Below are 18,160 nucleotides of genomic sequence, written 5' to 3'. Positions count from 1 at the left end.
CATTTACCAGGTCAGACAATTAAGTTTGCAAACTTGTTGCAACAATGTTGCTAATCATTTTTGATATCAGAGGGATTATTCATTATGAATTTGTACCAACTTGACAAGTTTACTATTTTGAAGTATCAAAAGGGCTGCATGAAATAGTTAGACGACCTGAAGTTTTTGCCAACAATTCATTGGCTCTTGCCTCACCACAATGCACCAGCTCACACGGCACTGTCTGTGAGGGAATTTTTAGCTAGTAAACAAATAACTGTATTAGGACACCCTCTCTACTCACCTGGTCTGGCCCCCAATGACTTCCTTCTTTACCCTAAGATAAAATAAATATTGAAAGGAAGACATCTTGATAACATTCAGGACATCAAGGGTAATACGACGACAGCTCTGATGGCCATTCCAGAAAAAGAGTTCCAAAATTGCTTTGAAGGGTGGACTAGGCGCTGGCATGGGTGCATAGCTTCCCAAGAGGAGTACTTCAAAGGTGTCTGTGGTGATATTCAGCAATGAGGTATGTAGCACTTTTTCTAGGATGAGCTCACGAACTTAATTGTCATACCTCATATCACCTTTGGTGAAGTGTCAGTTGAAATATTTTGCTCATTTTATTAGTTTTGTTTCTTATTCAAGAGCTTGAACCGGTTTTATATTCTAGATATAATTTATTAGATTTATGATTTGCAAATATTTGCTTGTCTCTTGATTCCCTTGCTGATGTATTTAAAGAGCAGAATATTTTAATTTGGATGAAGTATAATTCATCATTTTTTCTTTTTTGATGCATTATACTTTGTGTCATCTAAATGTCACTTACTGTGATCAAAGAAATCTTTGTCTAACTCAGTCAAAAATATTTTTCTCCTTTGTTTTCTTCTACAAGTTTCACAGTTTTAGGTTTCACACTTATTAAATTTTTAAATAAATTTTGTAAAAGTTCTAAGCTATGGATCGAAGTTCTATCTTTTTCTCTTTCTCTTCCTTTTTCTTTGACTTTTTTTTTTTTGACATATGGAACTCTAATTGTTGCCTCACCATTTTTAACCAAAAAAAAAAACAAAAACATTTTCTGCATCAAATTACCTTTGCAGCTTTGTCAAAAATCAGTTGTCTAAAATATATGTGGCGTTATTACTGTATTTTCTGTTCTGTTTCATAGATTTATTTGTTGGTATTGACACCAACACCACACTCTTAAAATTATTGTCATTTTAGAATAAGTCTTGAAATCAGATAGTGTCAGTCTTCCAAATTTATTGTTTTTTGGGGTTTTTTTTTTAGACATGTTTTAGCTATTCTAGGTCCTTTGAATTTTTATAGAGTATTAGAATCTACTTGTAAATCTCTACAAAAAGAATCCTGCTTGGATTTGTTTGAGATTTCATTGAATCTGTAGATTCAATTGGAGAGACTGACATCTTAACAAGACTGAGGTTTTTGACTAATGGAAAAATAGCCATTTATTTATAGTTTAAAAAAAAATTCTCTCAGCAATGCTTTGTAGATTTCAGCTTACATACAGACCTTGCATATTTTGTCAGATTTATCCTTATCTGGCTTATAGACCACATCAACATGAAAACAAGTTTTCTGAGACATGAGAACTATAGGCATCACTTTATAGAAAAAGCAAGGAGCCACACTTAAGCCCTCTCACAAAGTTATATATAAAATAAGACAATAGGTGCCCCTGCAAAAATGTTGATAGAGTTGCTAAAGGTAAGAATGCTGGGCAGTGGCAGTCTTATGGTTGGAATGAGCCTTCTTGATAAGAACTTAGGAGAAGACTGACGGTCAAAGAGAGAATAAAGTCTCGAAATCTGTTGTGTATATAATTGTTAATTTTTAGTCCTGACAATTAAAATTTTATTTTTAGTCTGTTCTAAATGGCTATTCATTTTCCTTTGACAAGGTCAGATAGATACACCATTTATTGCAGTATCACAGAGTTTAACTGATCAGATGACATAACTGCTTTATTCTAATGCTGATAAACATCAAGTCAGGTTCTCTTCAATATTAGTGAAATCCCAACGCCTGGCAACCTTTAAAAATTGAATAATTAATACTGTGTGATGGATTATGTAGGCATTGACCTCCCTACTGCCAAAGATTACATGACTATAGAGCCTCCTATGACACTTTAGGGGTCTACATGCAATTAAATGATGTTAAATGAGAATTCACATAACTGAAAAAGAAGAGCATGTGAGTTCATGCCCTAGGCAAATTCCCTTCCTCCTTTTGAATTATTTTAGGCTGTGGGGAAAATATTTAGTATTGACATGCCTTGCAGCTATGTTAAGTCCCATGAGTGGCAGTTGACAGTTCTGAAAGGCTGTGGCCTTAGTGGTTGTTGAGTCTCCTATCCAACTTGAATTCCAAACAGAGAGAGTTATTTTTAACTCCACTATCAGTGCACATGACTGTCCTTGGAGGGCAAGTGAGCCAAACTGATGTGATGTTTCTATTGCTGAGGTGAGAGAGATTGAGGTGCAGCCAGTAGTTTCACATGATGCTTCAGGGTAGGAAACAGCATGGGAAAAAAATGGTAATCAATATAAAACAAATAAAATAAGACAGCAATTCCAGTAAACTATTCAGGAGTACCAGGTGTTAATCATTGAAGCAAAGAAATGTTAAATGGATTTTCTAGATTGATTATTCTACCTAAACCTAATCATTCAAGTGTTGATGGGATAGTGGTGATGGTACAAAGACCAATTGAAAGAGATCTCTTGACATTCATTTCATAGAGTGTTTTTTTAAAGATGTGTTTAATCCAACCACCATTTTTATCTCCATGGAGAACCTCATTCAACTCACACTTCATTCCAGTCTTCATAAATCACTCAGCTGCTGACTTCAAACTTCAGTTCACTCAATCCAACACTTACTGAGCAACTGGCACATGCAAAGAATTAAATTAGGGCTGGAAGGGATTCCAAGATAAATAAAACATAGCATTCACCCTCCAGGAGATCACATCCCAATAGGGAAGGGAGACACACACATCAATAATTTTAAAACAAGGGAATCTATAGTAAGTGTTTTTACTATTATGTTGTAAAAAGAGAGATGCATTGTGGCCATGTGCAAGGACGTAGATAGAGCACTCTCTTTTCTCTTATGATGACTTCTGCAACCTCTACATATCTTTCAGTTTTTGGCTTACCATGTTATTACATTATCCAGTAGAATGGTTACCATTGCAATAACAAGGTACGATAACAATTAACTAACATTAGCTTAGTGAGAAAAAGAAATCTTGCACACATTAGAAGTAACCTGGAAGTAGGTGATTCTTCGTTTGGTACAGTAACATAATGATACCAGTAAGGACTCGGCTTTTTCTAACTCTCCACTCTGCCATCTTCAGTAGTTGATTTTTCAACATTTAGCTTACCTCCTGGTTGCAAGAGGGCTACCTCAGCTCTAAGCATCATTTGCTATCCAATTCATCCAAAGTACAAAGAAAGAGACAAGGATTCTCATTATTTCTTTGTTCCAGGGAGAAAAATCCTGCCCAGTAGCATCTCAGGACATTTCTCTTACATCTTATTTGCGAGTACTAGGTCATGTTTACTTAGCAGAGGGGAAACACTCATCTTACTGTTGATCAATGATAATTCATTTCATGAATCTGTGGAGGAGTCTGTTTACCGAGTGTGTCACTGCCCAAGCAAATCTGAGAATATATAAACCATAAAGGGGAGGGGAAGAGAGTTGGAGTTGGCAACCAACAGTGTGTGACAGAACATAACTAAGTACTCAGAGGTTACACCAGCACTAAAACTGAAGTGAGTATATCATCACCAAATCTAAAATAATGCTTGCCAATTAAACAACAACAACAACAACAAACACACACAAAAAAATGGGGGTAAGGAAGGTGGAATGGTGGAAGATGAGGAATATCCTCATAGCTCAGTCAAGGGGTTTAGAGTGTTACCTTATGCCAAACACCTACACATTTGATCTCAAGACACAGCTCTCAAATGCCTGAGCAGCTTTTAAAAATGCTGAGGCTCACTTTAGATATCTCATTTAAGTGGAATTATGCAGTGTTTGTTCTCTGTGATGGGCTTATTTCACTTAGCATAATGCTCTCAAATTTCATCCACAGTGTAGGATATGACAAGATTTCCTTCTTTTCTGAGGCCAAATAATACTCCATTTAATGTATGCACCATATTTTCTAATGGGTTAGAGTTTCAGTCATGTATGATGAAAAAGTTCTAGAGACCTGCTGTACAACAATGTGCATATAGTTAACAATATGGTATTGTACAGTGAAAAATTTGTTTGAAAGGCAGATTTCATATGATATGTTCTTTATCTGGTGCCCAAGTCACCAGAAATACTGATTTTCAGATTTAATAGGTCCCAGCTAGAGCCTGCGGTTTTCTTGGTTTTGGTATCTTTGTTTAACGTTTTGCATGACAATTGTAAATTTTAAATTGCCTGAGGTAGTAGGAATGTTCCCCAGAGCTTGGCTAAACTTTAAACAGGTTTCTTCCTGATTGTAGGCCTCTGCCGTTCCTTTTCTTAGAGCATTTATTTTAGAAAACTTGTAATTTGTTTTCTCTACTCCTTTAAAATATATGTAAACCTATTCTCAGCCTCTTGCCAGTTTTACAACCCAGAAAATGTCTTTCTCAAGGATGTGTTAACCACCTCTTTGAAATTTAAACATTCAAAGATGTAGCACCCCTATCTCCGAGTCTCTGTGGGAGGGGAGGAGCCTAACTTGGGTGGCTGGGCCTCAACTAGCAACAGGCCTAGTAGCACAGCAAAAGGTTTGCAGCCGAGGGAGAACTCATTGTGCTCCTTCCATCTCATGGATCATCAGCCCTCCTAATGTCTTCCAGTATCTTCCACCTAGCTCATCTCAGCACTACCATGTTTCCCTGAAAATAAGACCTAGCCGGACCATCAGCTCTAATGCGTCTTTTGGAGCAAAAATTAATATAAGGCTCGGTATTATTTTATATTATATTATATTACCTGGTCTTATATTAAAATAAGACCGGGTCTTATCTTAATTTTTGCTTCAAAAGATGCATTAGAGCTGATTGTCTGGCTAGGTCTTATTTTCAGGGAAACATGGTAAAAACCCTCTGCCCTTTGTCTCAGCAGAGTTGGTTAGTCAGACTTGACTTGAACTCTCCCTCTCCCATCTTGCTGACAATAGTATAGGAATAAAACCAACTTCTATTTGCTCATCAGTGAGATTTTTTTTCTTTAACATAACCAGTTAAGAATTTCTAAGTGACTTTAGAAGACCTATATTATCAGTCTACCAAACCTCAATAGATGTTTATTTCCCCCTATATGAATGGCACCTTCCTCATAAGATGCCTGTGAGGATTGGTTGAAATAGACACACTCCCTGACCTGAGGTGGGTGTTTAAGAATGGCTAGTTTCTTTACTCCCCTCAGGGACAATAAGTACATATAAAAGGATTGGACATGCTGACTTACGCAGGCTTCAGTTTATTACTGCAGGTCTACAGTGTTACATTCCTCCATTTGTCAATTCACCTTCTAGAAAATAATTTCATTTCACATGGACTCCTATTAATAACTAATTTAGTTTTTAATAAGATTTTAAGAATACAGAATAACTAAAGAGCTGAGATCAAGAGAATTAATTTGCATTTTAAGGGCAATGAGAAGTGATTATAATCTGGGATTAATCTCTCATGCCAACAAACATTTTTCATGTAGGCTGATTAGCTTTTTCATTGTGTCTCCAGTCTAAACTACCTCTCTCTATATCCGAATGCGGAATTTAATTTTCTTCTGGACATCTCCCTCCACTTTGCTTGCTTCCATCATATTACCAGTATTGGACTCTCTTATTTTGTTTCTCTTCTTAGCATTTATCTTTAAATGTCTTTTTATATGCACCCACTCATTTATCCTCACATCTTCCCTATGAGGAAGGTCGGCCATTTAAACTCCTTGTATAGATGAATAAACTGAAAGAATGAATGCTTTTAAAAATTCAAGTAGGTAGCAATTGGAGGAAACTGCACAAAATTCCTATCCTCTAACTCCAGATTCAGTGTATTTTCTATTTTGCCATGCTAACACATTCTAAAATATGTAATGAATATAACTTTCTCTTTCCAGTTTTCATTAAAATATCAGGTAAAATATCAATATGTTGGTTCCTAGGGGCTATTCACTCCCCTTTCTTTAACCACTGCCTAACTAAATCCCTAGCACTACTTGTTGCCTGTTTACTGAATTTGCGTTTTTTAGATATACTTCAAGAAAACTGCTGAATTAGATTAAGAGCTATGACAAAACTCTTTGCCGATTTTGTTCCACCTGACTGACTGAAAGTTCTCCAACACCATGTACTGTGACTGCATACCTTACGTGTAACTAGAACTGGGGGCTTTCTTCCCCTCAGCCTGCCTTTTTGAATTATGATTCGTCATTCCACACCTAGATATGCTGTGAACTGTGATAGACATGTATCAGAGTTGGATTTACTCAGTTGTCAAGCAAATATTTCCGTGACTATACGTTTCTTTAAGCAGAAGAATGTGGTGATAGATTCACCAAGGTCCTGTCTAAACAGTCTCTTTCATGGCCAAGCCCAATAATGAGAAAGTTTGCCTTCTTATGGAAATCAGGGTTTCAGCTGTAGACACCTGGAAATTAAAGACAACAAATAATTTATTCCACCACTGTATAGAGGAATTTTAATACTTAATAAACATTTTTTTCTATTGACATATATGAGAAGATATTTAACACCAAAAGAGAAAATTGGGCTTTGAACATTATTAAAAATAATTAAGGATTGAGACAGTTAAATAGGTGTTCTTGGTTTTTTTATTTTATTTTATTTTGGTTTGGTTTGTTTTTAAATTTAAATTTTGCTTGAAAATGTACCTTTGTTTATACTGGCATGTTTTCAAATTTTAAATAAATATGTTTCTAGGTTTCAAAATCTAACATTTTACTGAGTTCTTATACTAAATAAAACCTGTCTTCTTCCCCTTACTATGTCCAGAGTGCTGCAAAATCAGTTGAAATGATAAGAACCAAGCTTGAAAGGGAATTGTGGGACTGAAGTTTTGATTCCAATATGTTACTCTTTGAAAGAAACAAGCAGGATAACTTTTTTCTAAATATTTTCAGTTGGAATTCATTTATACTGTCAAATGTTTTAAATAGAAATGTATCATGGCAATATCAAACCTCTGTTATCAATTGCTCATTATCCCTTACTGTGAATTATTAACATCAGACAAACACCCAGCTTGTTAAGGACTGACCTGAAGGGACCTTTTGCTTTGGAAAGGTAGGAAATGATATGAAGCTATTTGGAGAGCCAGAAAGCACAAAGACACAATGTTTAGACACTGAACACTAAGAAGGTCCTAACTTCCACAAGGAGGAAGGAAGGATAAGAGATGGAGAAAAAATGGTGAAAATGATAAAATTTGTCTATTCTCAGGGTACCCCTGCACATTTGTGCTATTGCCAATGCTGCCTAAGGTAAGAAGACATTATGACTAAGTTAAAAGACATCAATTGCCTAAGTCACTCTAAGGAAAGGGACAATTTTCTGCGTTCAAACTCTGCCCTCTTTGTAGCAGGAAGGGATAGGGGAGAAGAAAAACATGTGATGACTTAAAACATGCACCATCCTCCCTTCTTTAGCATCAGTATAGGGACGTAAGTCTGGCATGTGTTTTCCACAGAATTACTGTGGAATTCTGGGTGAGGAGTATGGGTAAGATTTTTTGGGAACGATTCCCTAGAGACCTTGTGAACGTTCAGGTTTCAGATAAAAAGGCATGTCTAAAAGTTGGGGAGAATCTTCTTCTTTCATGGGAATCAGCACTGTTCTAGCACTTTAGTAGTCCACACAGACAGCATCCCTTGGGATGGCATTGGCATTCTCATGTAGGTCGTGGCAATGGCAAAATTTCTCCAACAGGAGCAGCCACGATACAAGGAGTCAAAACAGGATGGGAAGAAGACATAATGGTACTGAAGACAACAGAATGATTTGAAGGTACAGGAGAGGCATTTGGTAATTCCTAAAAACAACTGGGGAGTCCTTAACCATATCCCTAACACCCTGAATGAAGGGTTATCAAGTCAGCAGCTTTCTGGCTTAAAACTATAATTAAAAACAAACAAACAAACAAACAAACAAAACAAAAAACAAAAAAAACAAGAGCTCATTTTTCTTAGGAAGGGCATAGACCTTATGTTCATAACATTCCCACTACTCTTTCTCATAAATCTTTAACTGGACTAGTCATCAAGCTGTTTGCCATGGAACTGTGGGTCAAAAACCTTAGGAAGGACGAGGCCGTCTAGGGCAGACCTTACATATGAAACTAATGAGGCAAATTCAGGTATCACATGTTTCCAACCATTATTGAAATATAAGAACCCATCATCAGTTTGACACTTGAATTCATTGGTTTATGTATTTTCTGTGTACCATTATGAACAATCACTCAGGGACTCCTTCCACCCAAAATAAAAGATCTATTTGGGGAGAAAGCCTGAATTTTTTTATTGAGCAGAAGTTTTATGAAGACGAAATATATATAACCATTAATATTATTTCCAGATAAACCTTTTCTCCCAAAATGAACCTGGGTAAACCTTTTGTGATGAGCCCAGGCCCCATTTCTCCATCTATTCAAAACATGTGTTCATTCAACAAATATTTTTTGGCTGTATCCTTGGTGGTGCCCAGCACCATGGCAGACTGGGGAAATGTTGGTGAGCAGAGAAAATCCAGTCTTCGTTCTGACTGAAATTACCATTTGGTGAGGGTAGTTGGGCATTAATGAAATAAGTCCAGTTACAAACATGAATTACTAACAAAGAAAAGTGCCCTAAAGGAAAAAACAAACAAACACATGAACACAGCTTGCACATATAACTGGACACCTGACCTTGACTGAGGATCAAGCAAGAATACCCAGAGGAAGCAAGAGGAGAAGAGAGATCAACAAAGTTGATTAGGTAAGATTAACTCAACTTTAATTCAAACCAAAGTGACTAAACAACACACCAGAACCTTTGCAGATTGAAAACAAATATCCCTGGCAAGAGATGCAGTTCAGCGTCCAGCCACATTCTGATCTTTATAACAACATACCAAAGATCATAGGTACAAGAACAGGGAGAATCTAAATGTTGCTAAATGGCACAAACATTTTTAGGAAAGTTGCTTACAGCCAAAAATTTTATATCAAATATGCTTGTTTCCTTCCTGTTAAATCTACTGGGTGTACTGACTAAGCTTGGCACTGCATGCACAGAGCACTAGTGTTTCCCGAAAGAGCAGTAACTGTCATTATCTATTACTTGTGTTGTCATTACCATGCAATGATAGATATTACCTATAAGTATGTAGTAAAATTTGAAATATGCTTAGCCTTAAAATTTTATTATTTTTTTATTTTAATATATATATATTTTTTATTTTCCAATTATAGTTGACCTATAGTATTATATTAATGCCAGGTATATAGCATAGTGGTTGGACATATATAAAACTCAAGGAGTGTTCACCTTGATAAATCTAGTACCCATCTGACCACATACATAGTTATTACAATACTATTGACTACATTCCTTATGCTCTACTTTATATCTCCATGACTATTTCATAACTACCAATTTGTACTTCTTAATCCCTTCTCCTTTTTCACTCATCCCCCCAAACTCCCTCCCATCTGGTAACCATCAAAATGTTCTCTGTATCTATGAGTGTATTTCTGTTTTATTTGTCCATTTATTTTGTTATTTAGAGTCCAGATATAAGTGAAATCATGGCATTTGTCTTTCTCTGTCTGACTTACTCCACTTAGCACAACACCCTCTATGTCCATCCACGTTATTGCAGATGGCAAATTTCATTTTTTATGGCTGAGTAACATTCCATTGTATAAAAAGGGAGTACCAAAAAGTGTATACACATGACTTGTATTCATCTTTCATTATCATTATATATTGAGCATTACAATTTTAATACAGTTTTTTTTTTCTTTTCTGAAAAAGTGTATACATTTTTTTTTGGCACCCTCTGTATATACCACTTCTTCTTTATCCATTTATCTATCGATGGAGACCTAGGTTGCATACATATTTTGGTTATTGTAAATAATACTGCAATGCACATATGGATGAATATGTCTTTTTGAATTAGTGTTTTGGGTTTCTTCAGATAAATACCCAGAAGTGGGATTGCTAGGTGCTTCTTTGTTTCTTGTAATAGCCTTATTTTAAAGTCTATTTAATCTGGTATAAGTATGGCTATATCAGATTTTCTTTTTTCCATGAAATATCTTTTCCCCATTTTACTTTCAGTCTGTGGGTATCTTTTGATCTGGAGTGAGTCACTTGTAGGCAGTATCCTCATCATCCATTCACCTCACCCTATGTTTTCACTTGTAGTATTAAATCAATTTACATTTAAAGTAATTGTTAATAAATATGTAGTTATTGCTATTTTATTATTCATATTTATTTTACATTTTTTCTTCTTTATTGGTTTTAAAGAAGTCCCTCTAATATTCCTTGTAATACTAGTTTGGTCATGATGAACATCTTTAGCTTTTTCTTGTCTAGAGAGCTCTTTATCTATCTTTCAAATTTAAATGATAGCTTTGCTGGGTAGATTAATCTTGGCTGTAGGTCATTGCTTTGAATATTTCGTGTCAATCCCTTCTGGTCTGCAATGTTTCTGTTGAGAAATTAGCTGACGGTCTTATGGGAGCTCCCTTGTAGGTAACCAACTGCCTTTCTCTTGCTGCTTTTAAGATTCTCTCTTTGTCTTTAAATTTTGGCACTTTAATTATGATGTGTCTTGGTATGGGCCTGTTTGGGTTCATCTTGTTTGAGACTCTGTGTACTTCCTGGGCTTGAATATCCATTTCGTTGGCCAGGTTAAGAAAGTTTTCCATCATTATTTCTTCAACTAGGTTTCTAATTTCTTGCTCTCTCTTCTCTTTCTGGTACCCCTATGATGTGAATGTTGGTATGTTTGATGTTGTCCCAGAGACCGTTTAAACTCTCCTCACTTTTTTAGAGTCTTTTTTCCTTTGTTCTGTTTTGATTGGGTGTTTTCTGCTACCTTATCTTCTATATCTCTGATTAAATCCTCTGCTTCATCTAATTTACTATTAGTTCTCTCTCACATATTCTTCATTTTAGTTATTATAGTCTTTATTTCTGATTGGTTCTTTTTTATGTTTCCTATATCCATTTTTGTATTTCCTATCTCTTTGTTGATGTTCTCATAGAGATCACAGAATATCCTTATAACCAGTGTTTTGAACTCTGCATATGCATCTGTCAAGCACAACATTTACCTACTCCACCATCTTACCTGGAATTGACTTTAGTGTTCTTAATGTGCCATTGTCAAGTACTGGAAAGAAGAGTGTAAAAATGGAAAAGATGCCAACTTGACATTAGGGATTTAATACTTATGAAGCTTTTGTTTCCCATCTGTGACTAAATTACTCTGTGATCTAAGTCACTTATTCTAAGTCGACTAAATATCCCCACCAATATTCACAGGAAAGGTTTGTTATTTTGCTTCTTTCTCTAGCTTCTAAGGGTAGAATAACTCAACCATGAATGCACCAACACAAGAATACCTTCCTTTCTCTAAGCTATTCTTCCTAATTTGTACATTTTTTTTTAAATTAAGGAACGTTTTTTTTCTTTGGTTTCATGAAATCTTACTCTCCAAGCCTATCAGAAAATGAGGCTACTGCTTATTTTATAGCAATTTGTAGAAAAATAAGATGATAAGTGTGAATACAACTTGAGCTCTATAAGAACACAATTATTATCATCATCATCATCATCATCATCATCATCATCATCATCATACTTTTGAGCGCTCATTGTATGCCAGACATTTTGTAGTAAATAGTAAACATGGATTATCTCATTTAACTTTCAAGCTATCTACAAAGTAGGTATTATTACTATCCCCATTTTACAGATGAAAAAACTGAGAACTAAAAAGGCTAACTTTTCAAGGTTGTACATTTAATAAGTGTTAGAACTGGGACTTTATCTGCAGTCTGTATACTGAATCGTCTCCCTACGAAGCAAAAATTATGTAACTCTTTATCTATAGCTGTATTAAAAAAAAAAAGTTTTAACATGCTAAATTGGAAGGTGAATTCTCAGTGTACTCTTTTTTCTATTTATCAACTCAAATGTTTACATCAGAAAACTTCCCAAGCACCATCTTTTAGTGCCCTCATCTTTCCAGGTATCAGGAAGGAAATGAAATGACAAGTCATGGTATCTGTTCCATAGGTGTTTCCTCCAGGCCCACCATCTTGGAAAGAATCTCCACATGGGTGTTCACACTACTCTTAGAAACGCTGACATGTACAATCTCTTCTAAGAAATTCAAAACAGCAGCTTCTAGGTATATAAAAAACATACATACAAACAAACAAACAAAAAAACACACACAAGCCAGAATAAAATTATTTAGTGGTGCCATTCTTTCCAGCACTACTTTGTGTGAAAACCATAGAGAATTTGCAGGGAGTAATAAAAATAGACCAAAGTTCACAGCCACCTCACTGCCTTTTTACTAAATTTCCTCAAGGGCCTTTGGAACCAGAGTTTCAGCTTGCTATGGGGGAAGCAGTAATAAACCCCTGAGAATGTTCTGAAGATTATAATGCATTTACTTCTTATTTTTGTCCATAAAAACTGCGTTTCATGATCTTGGGAGTCAGCTCCTTATATATCTTTTTATCCTTTGCAATATCTAAAATACAGAGGTTTATTAACCATTTTTCCCCGAGGATTATTAAATGTCAGTTCTGATAATTCACCATTAGTATTGTTCCCAGAGCAATAATCCATAATTGACAGAATTCCCATTTACATAATAACAAAACCAGTGTCATCACTCAATAATTTCAATTTATAAGGTCCACACACATATTTTTTTATGATTTTATGATCTTCTATCCAAGGTGCTATGCAAAGCAGTTAACTAGAGATTTTGTCTTTGAGAGTTTCTCCTTTGGATTTATTGGCCTGTGAATCACCTCCAGCTGTTCCACTCACCTCTGTCTGACACTCCAAAGGCCCCGATTTCAACTAGCTCTAATTTCATTTTGATAGAATACTTCTGAACTGTTGCACTGAAAGGGATTCATTCATCCATTTATTCAACAAATATTTGTGGTGCCTGCCATGAACACGAATTGTTGCTATATGTGAAAATATTATGCATGACACAAACTGTGTTAGAATTTTTTTTTTTGTATTAAGACCCAGTATCAATCAAATCATGGTAAGTAAACTTACTTTGATACCCTTAGGAGTGGTTATTTAATAAAGATTAAATTACAACAGATCAATCCCAGAGAACTGTAAGGAAGAGAACTTTAAAATCCTCAGTGATTTAGGGGTTGAGATTTAAAGTATCATGCATACACTGGAGGTGAGAACCAGTTTTCTTACTTCTGCAAACTGGAGCAAATGCATATTTGTATATGACTCACCCTACTCAGCAAGCGTTAGTTAAAAGGCTAATTATATGTGCTGTCCTAGAATAGAACAAAGAGAATTAACCCAGCAAATTTTTCCATCTAAGACTAATGCGCTAATATGAATATGCACATACATTTTGTAAGAAAATAGCCCAGAAGTCCTTAATCAATTATATACTGAATTACATGGATATAAAAATGTTTGCTTCCAATTTTGATTAAGGGGAAGTACACTGGGTTATAGAAATGAGATACATGAAAGTCAGTGCCAAGTTCATTGCTGTTTTCCATTTTAGAGTTAATAAGAAGTTTCATTATTCAGTTCTAATTTCCTGAATTATGTTGGGGGGAAAGGAAAGACTTTAAATCATATCCCATGTTATATGTTCTGGAAGGTCTTTCTGTTATTAATCTCATTGTCATTTATTTAAAAATATGGTAGAAACTTCTTTTAGTATGTGTATAGCACAGGTTTTCAAAAAAATTCCTTGACCTTTTCATTGTTATTTCAGGGAAGAATAAGAAATAAAAATGGGTAAGATGTTCTTTTGAGAGCTAAAGAGAGATGTTCTTTCTCATCTTACTCACTGCCCCAGGGGAATCTCCCTCAAGAAATTTAATACCTTCAAAAGAAATTTGGCCTTCCCGCTACTGTAATCAATATTGGAGAATGGAGGTCTTCTACGCTCACTGTTTTCAGCATTCAATATTTCTTAGGAATCATTCTTCATATTTCCATGTTTAGAAAAAACCTGTTTTCTTTTTTCTAATCATCAAATTACCATCTCTTCTACTTTTTAAGAGAATTCATGAACAATTTCTAAATGTGATAGATAGGTGATATAATCCTGAATTTTTATTTTTCATTATTTATGTATTATATAACTTGTCCTCTGTATATCTCTCTTGCTTCATGTTGTATTTTGATGCCTGATATGCAAAATAAGCACTATTTTTTGAAGAGACTGATGGATTCCATTTCTATAGACATTGCCTCCCAGCCTCAAGACAAAGGAACTAAAATCCCTATCAGTGATATTTACTTCTTATTAGTTGTGGTAAAAGACATGGTGCATAAGGTTGAAATTATTAACCAAAATCAAACTTTAAAAAATTGACTGTAAATGCAATCTTTAATGATAGAATTGGCATAATCTTCATAACAGACTATCTCTAGAGTCATAAGTGTTGGACTGAAATTCTGGCTTCAACTGTAGTACTTATGTGATTTGTGTAAATCACTTAAAATCTTATGTAGTTTACTTATATCATTGGTGATAACTACCTCATAGAGTGTAGGTAACTTAAATAAGATAATCCATATAAAGGGCTGGAACAGTGTCTGGTCCATAGTAAGCTCTTCTCTATATGGCATTTATTCCATCTTATCCTGATATGGAGTGACCTCAGGATTCCGGAAGCCTTCCTATTGCATATGGGGGAATCAGAAGTTTATTTTAAATACAGAGAGAGCATGTCCACCCTAAGTTAATAGATCACCCTAGTACTAAATGCTTCTGCCTCAACTTTTTTTCACTCTTGCATTCCCATTATTTGGAAATGGAATAAAGAATAAATGCAGAAAGAAGAAAGAACACAAATTAGAGAAGAGAGGAATGGACACTGCTCTAACCAAGTTGGAAGGCCAAAATTTACGTGCTCCAAAAGAAGGTGGCAATGCCTGCTGACTTTACTGCTTTCTTGCTTCCCCAGTTTGGAGATCAATGCAATTTTGGGTCTAGTCCCAACACTGACACTAAAATTGCTTTAGACAAAAAATATCAGCACTCTGGGCCTCTTGTTTCTTCCTGTGAAAAAGTAAGAGGTTAAATGGAATGATCTCAGTGGTTCATTTCAGCTCTAAACAATGATTTCTGTCTTCTCTCTCATACGCTCCTTAGAATGGATTACTTTGACAAAAATTTTATTAGTGAGTGTCAACATTATTAAGTAAAATTTTTATTTTTGCTACTAATTTTAATCTTTTACAATAGATAATTTGTCCTGATTTATAAACAGTAAATATCACAAACTTGTTCATGAGTAAATAACTATACTCCCCAAATGGAAGCATATTAATTCTGTTATGATTAGAGATGCCCCTTGACTTATAATGCGGTTGCATCCCGATAAACTCATAGTAAACTGAACATATTTGTAAGATAATCAATGTCAACTACAATTATATATATATATACACACACACACATATGGTTACAAGAAGCGGAGTACAGCATGAGGAATAGAGACAGTGTTAATGTAACGGCTGTGTGCGATGTCAGAGGGGTAGTGGATGGGGGAGGAGGTTGTCACTGTGTGAGGGATATAAATGATAAATGTATAACTATTACATTGCTTTGTGCGCCTGAAACTAATTTAAAAAATACATTTAATAATGTTGTAAAGATTTTGTAAGGGGTCAGATGAGCACCTGTCTTATTAGGGAGACCACTTCATGGACAGTGTAGATGTCTGACCACTGTGCTGTACACCTGAAGCTGAAGCTGAATAATATGGAATGTCAAATATAATATATTTATGTATAGTCACGAGATGTGGAGTATAGCATAGGGAATAGAGTCAATGGAATTGTAACAGCTATATATGATATCAGAGGGTTAGTAGATTGGGGGAGGGAGGTTATCACTTTGTGAGGGGTGTAAATGTCTAGCTATTACATTGTTTTGTTCACCTGAAACTAATAAGAAAAATACATTCAATACACCTTACATACTAAATATCTAACTTAGCCTAGCCTACCTTAAAAATGTTCAGAACACTTACATTAGCCAATAGTAGGGCAAAATCATCTAACAAAAAGCCTACTTTATTAGTGTTGAATGTCTTGTGTAATTTATTATGTATATTGCTTTTGCAACCTTGTAAAATCTGAAAATCATAAGTTGAACTCGGGGACCTTCTGTGTTTTCATCATCAACATCACCATTACTGATTTCATTAGAATTGAAAAGTATTGCTTTTAGCACATTTTATATTAAATGATATTTTTGTTTATTGAAGGAAAAGTGAGTCTTGTGTTCAAGAATCTTAACATTGGGTGAATCATTAGTTGCATATTTGTGAGGATTTTGCTGTTCTGTATTTTACTAACTCTTCTCTAATTATTGGAAATTACCTGTGGCAGAAAATGAAGTATTCTTGGAAATATACAAACTGTGTTAGGATAGGAGTATAGCAACATATATCCTAAGAACTTCAGCACTAATTATTATTAACTCTGTCTATTTCAGGCATGTTGCTTCCTCTGGGAGAGAGCATCTCTGCAGAAAATGAAGGCTGTCTTGATAATGACACATACATAAAGCTTATTGTGTTTTCGGTTATCAATTTGAAAGGAAGTGTCTCAGCATTTCCAGGCATCTCATTATTTTCTTAGTTTCAAAAATATTTCAAATGACCTTTAGAAACATTTCGAAAAACATCCCCTAATGCAAACTCTAGAGAAAAAATAAAATAAAATAAAGCCCTGAGCAATCAGACACAGAGTGTTCTGTTTGTTGGGCAATAATATACCCTATGGATCTACAGCAGGAAGCAAAAGCCTAGGGGCTGTATTTTCCAAACATTTACAGAAAGAAAGCTGCCCTACTCTGGTGGGGATATTTGTGCAGCTGCCTTGGAAAACATTCTGATAGGGCTCCAGTGAGCAGCTCTTCTCTTTTTCAGCAGCTCTTTCTCTTAACTGATAGTTGCTTAACTTCTTAGAATGGGTCTAGGCATTTTGATCTCTAACTTCTCCCAGACTACCTCATTCATTCATTAATTGCCCACCTGTTAAGCACAATGTTTCAGGTGGTCTGCAGAACACAGAGGACAAGCCACAAAGAACACAGATACTGCCTTTAAGAGAAAATCATCAGTATACAGTTTATTTTGGGGAAAAAAAAAGTGTTTGCAAATGCCCTTAGCTGGCCACTGCTATGTTAGAAATTGTGACCCTGGCCATCCATTACCTGTTACAAGGAAAGTGAGAACTTGAAATTCTAGGGAAGTTTTCCAAACTCATTTAACCTTGAAATTGTGACAGTGTTATAGTATATCCCTGTGATTCTGAGCTCACGAGATAAAACTCACTCGTTGATTTAAAATGGCACACACTAGAATTGAGATCCAAGATGGCAAAGTGAATAAACGCTGTGCCTGTTTCCTTCCATGAACACATTTAAAGAACAACTAAATTGCAATCTACCTGGAGAACCATCCAAAGTCTGGCTAAACAGAAGTTCTTTATAACTAAGGATATAAAAAAGAAGCCACGTAGAGAATGGTAGGAGGGGTGGAGATATGAAATGGGCAGGCCCCAAACCTCTGTGTGGTGCCTGAGAAATGGGAGAAATATCTCAGCCATGATGCTTACTCCCGCACCCCCCACCCGCCCCTGGAGGAGCAAGAGACCCCAGGCTTATAATTGCCTCTGCAGCCCAGAGTCCTAGTGTCTGGAAGAGTAGCCCTGACAACACCTGGCTGTGATAAACAGTGGGGATTCTGACCATCTAGGTGGAACCGAAGGCTGTGGGAAACCCAGGCATTCTCTTAAATGGCCTGCGTACAGACTCTCTCACTCACAGGCACTTACCTTGGGCTCCGACAGAAGGACAGCAGGT

The 18,160-nt window shown here is 35.6% G+C and overlaps 1 long non-coding RNA gene across 2 annotated transcripts; it reads left to right on the top strand.

Annotated features, from left to right (window-relative positions):
• Positions 1-200: 200 nt before the first annotated feature.
• Positions 201-17,035, top strand: LOC109433968 (uncharacterized). 2 transcript variants are annotated; one of them, XR_002135760.3, is made up of 3 exons: positions 201-514; positions 7,967-8,044; positions 16,787-17,035. It is a non-coding gene; the product is annotated as an uncharacterized LOC109433968 (long non-coding RNA). The 2 variants fall into 2 exon arrangements; XR_012497616.2 differs by lacking the exon at positions 7,967-8,044.
• The last annotated feature ends 1,125 nt before the right edge of the window (positions 17,036-18,160 follow it).

The sequence above is a fragment of the Rhinolophus sinicus genome, chromosome 17, assembly GCF_057876585.1.
Source record: "Rhinolophus sinicus isolate RSI-liver-muscle chromosome 17, RSI-T2T, whole genome shotgun sequence".
In the NCBI taxonomy this organism is placed as follows: domain Eukaryota; kingdom Metazoa; phylum Chordata; class Mammalia; order Chiroptera; family Rhinolophidae; genus Rhinolophus; species Rhinolophus sinicus.
Note: the sequence above shows the minus strand (reverse complement) of the source record. Positions and strands in the feature narration are given on the sequence as shown.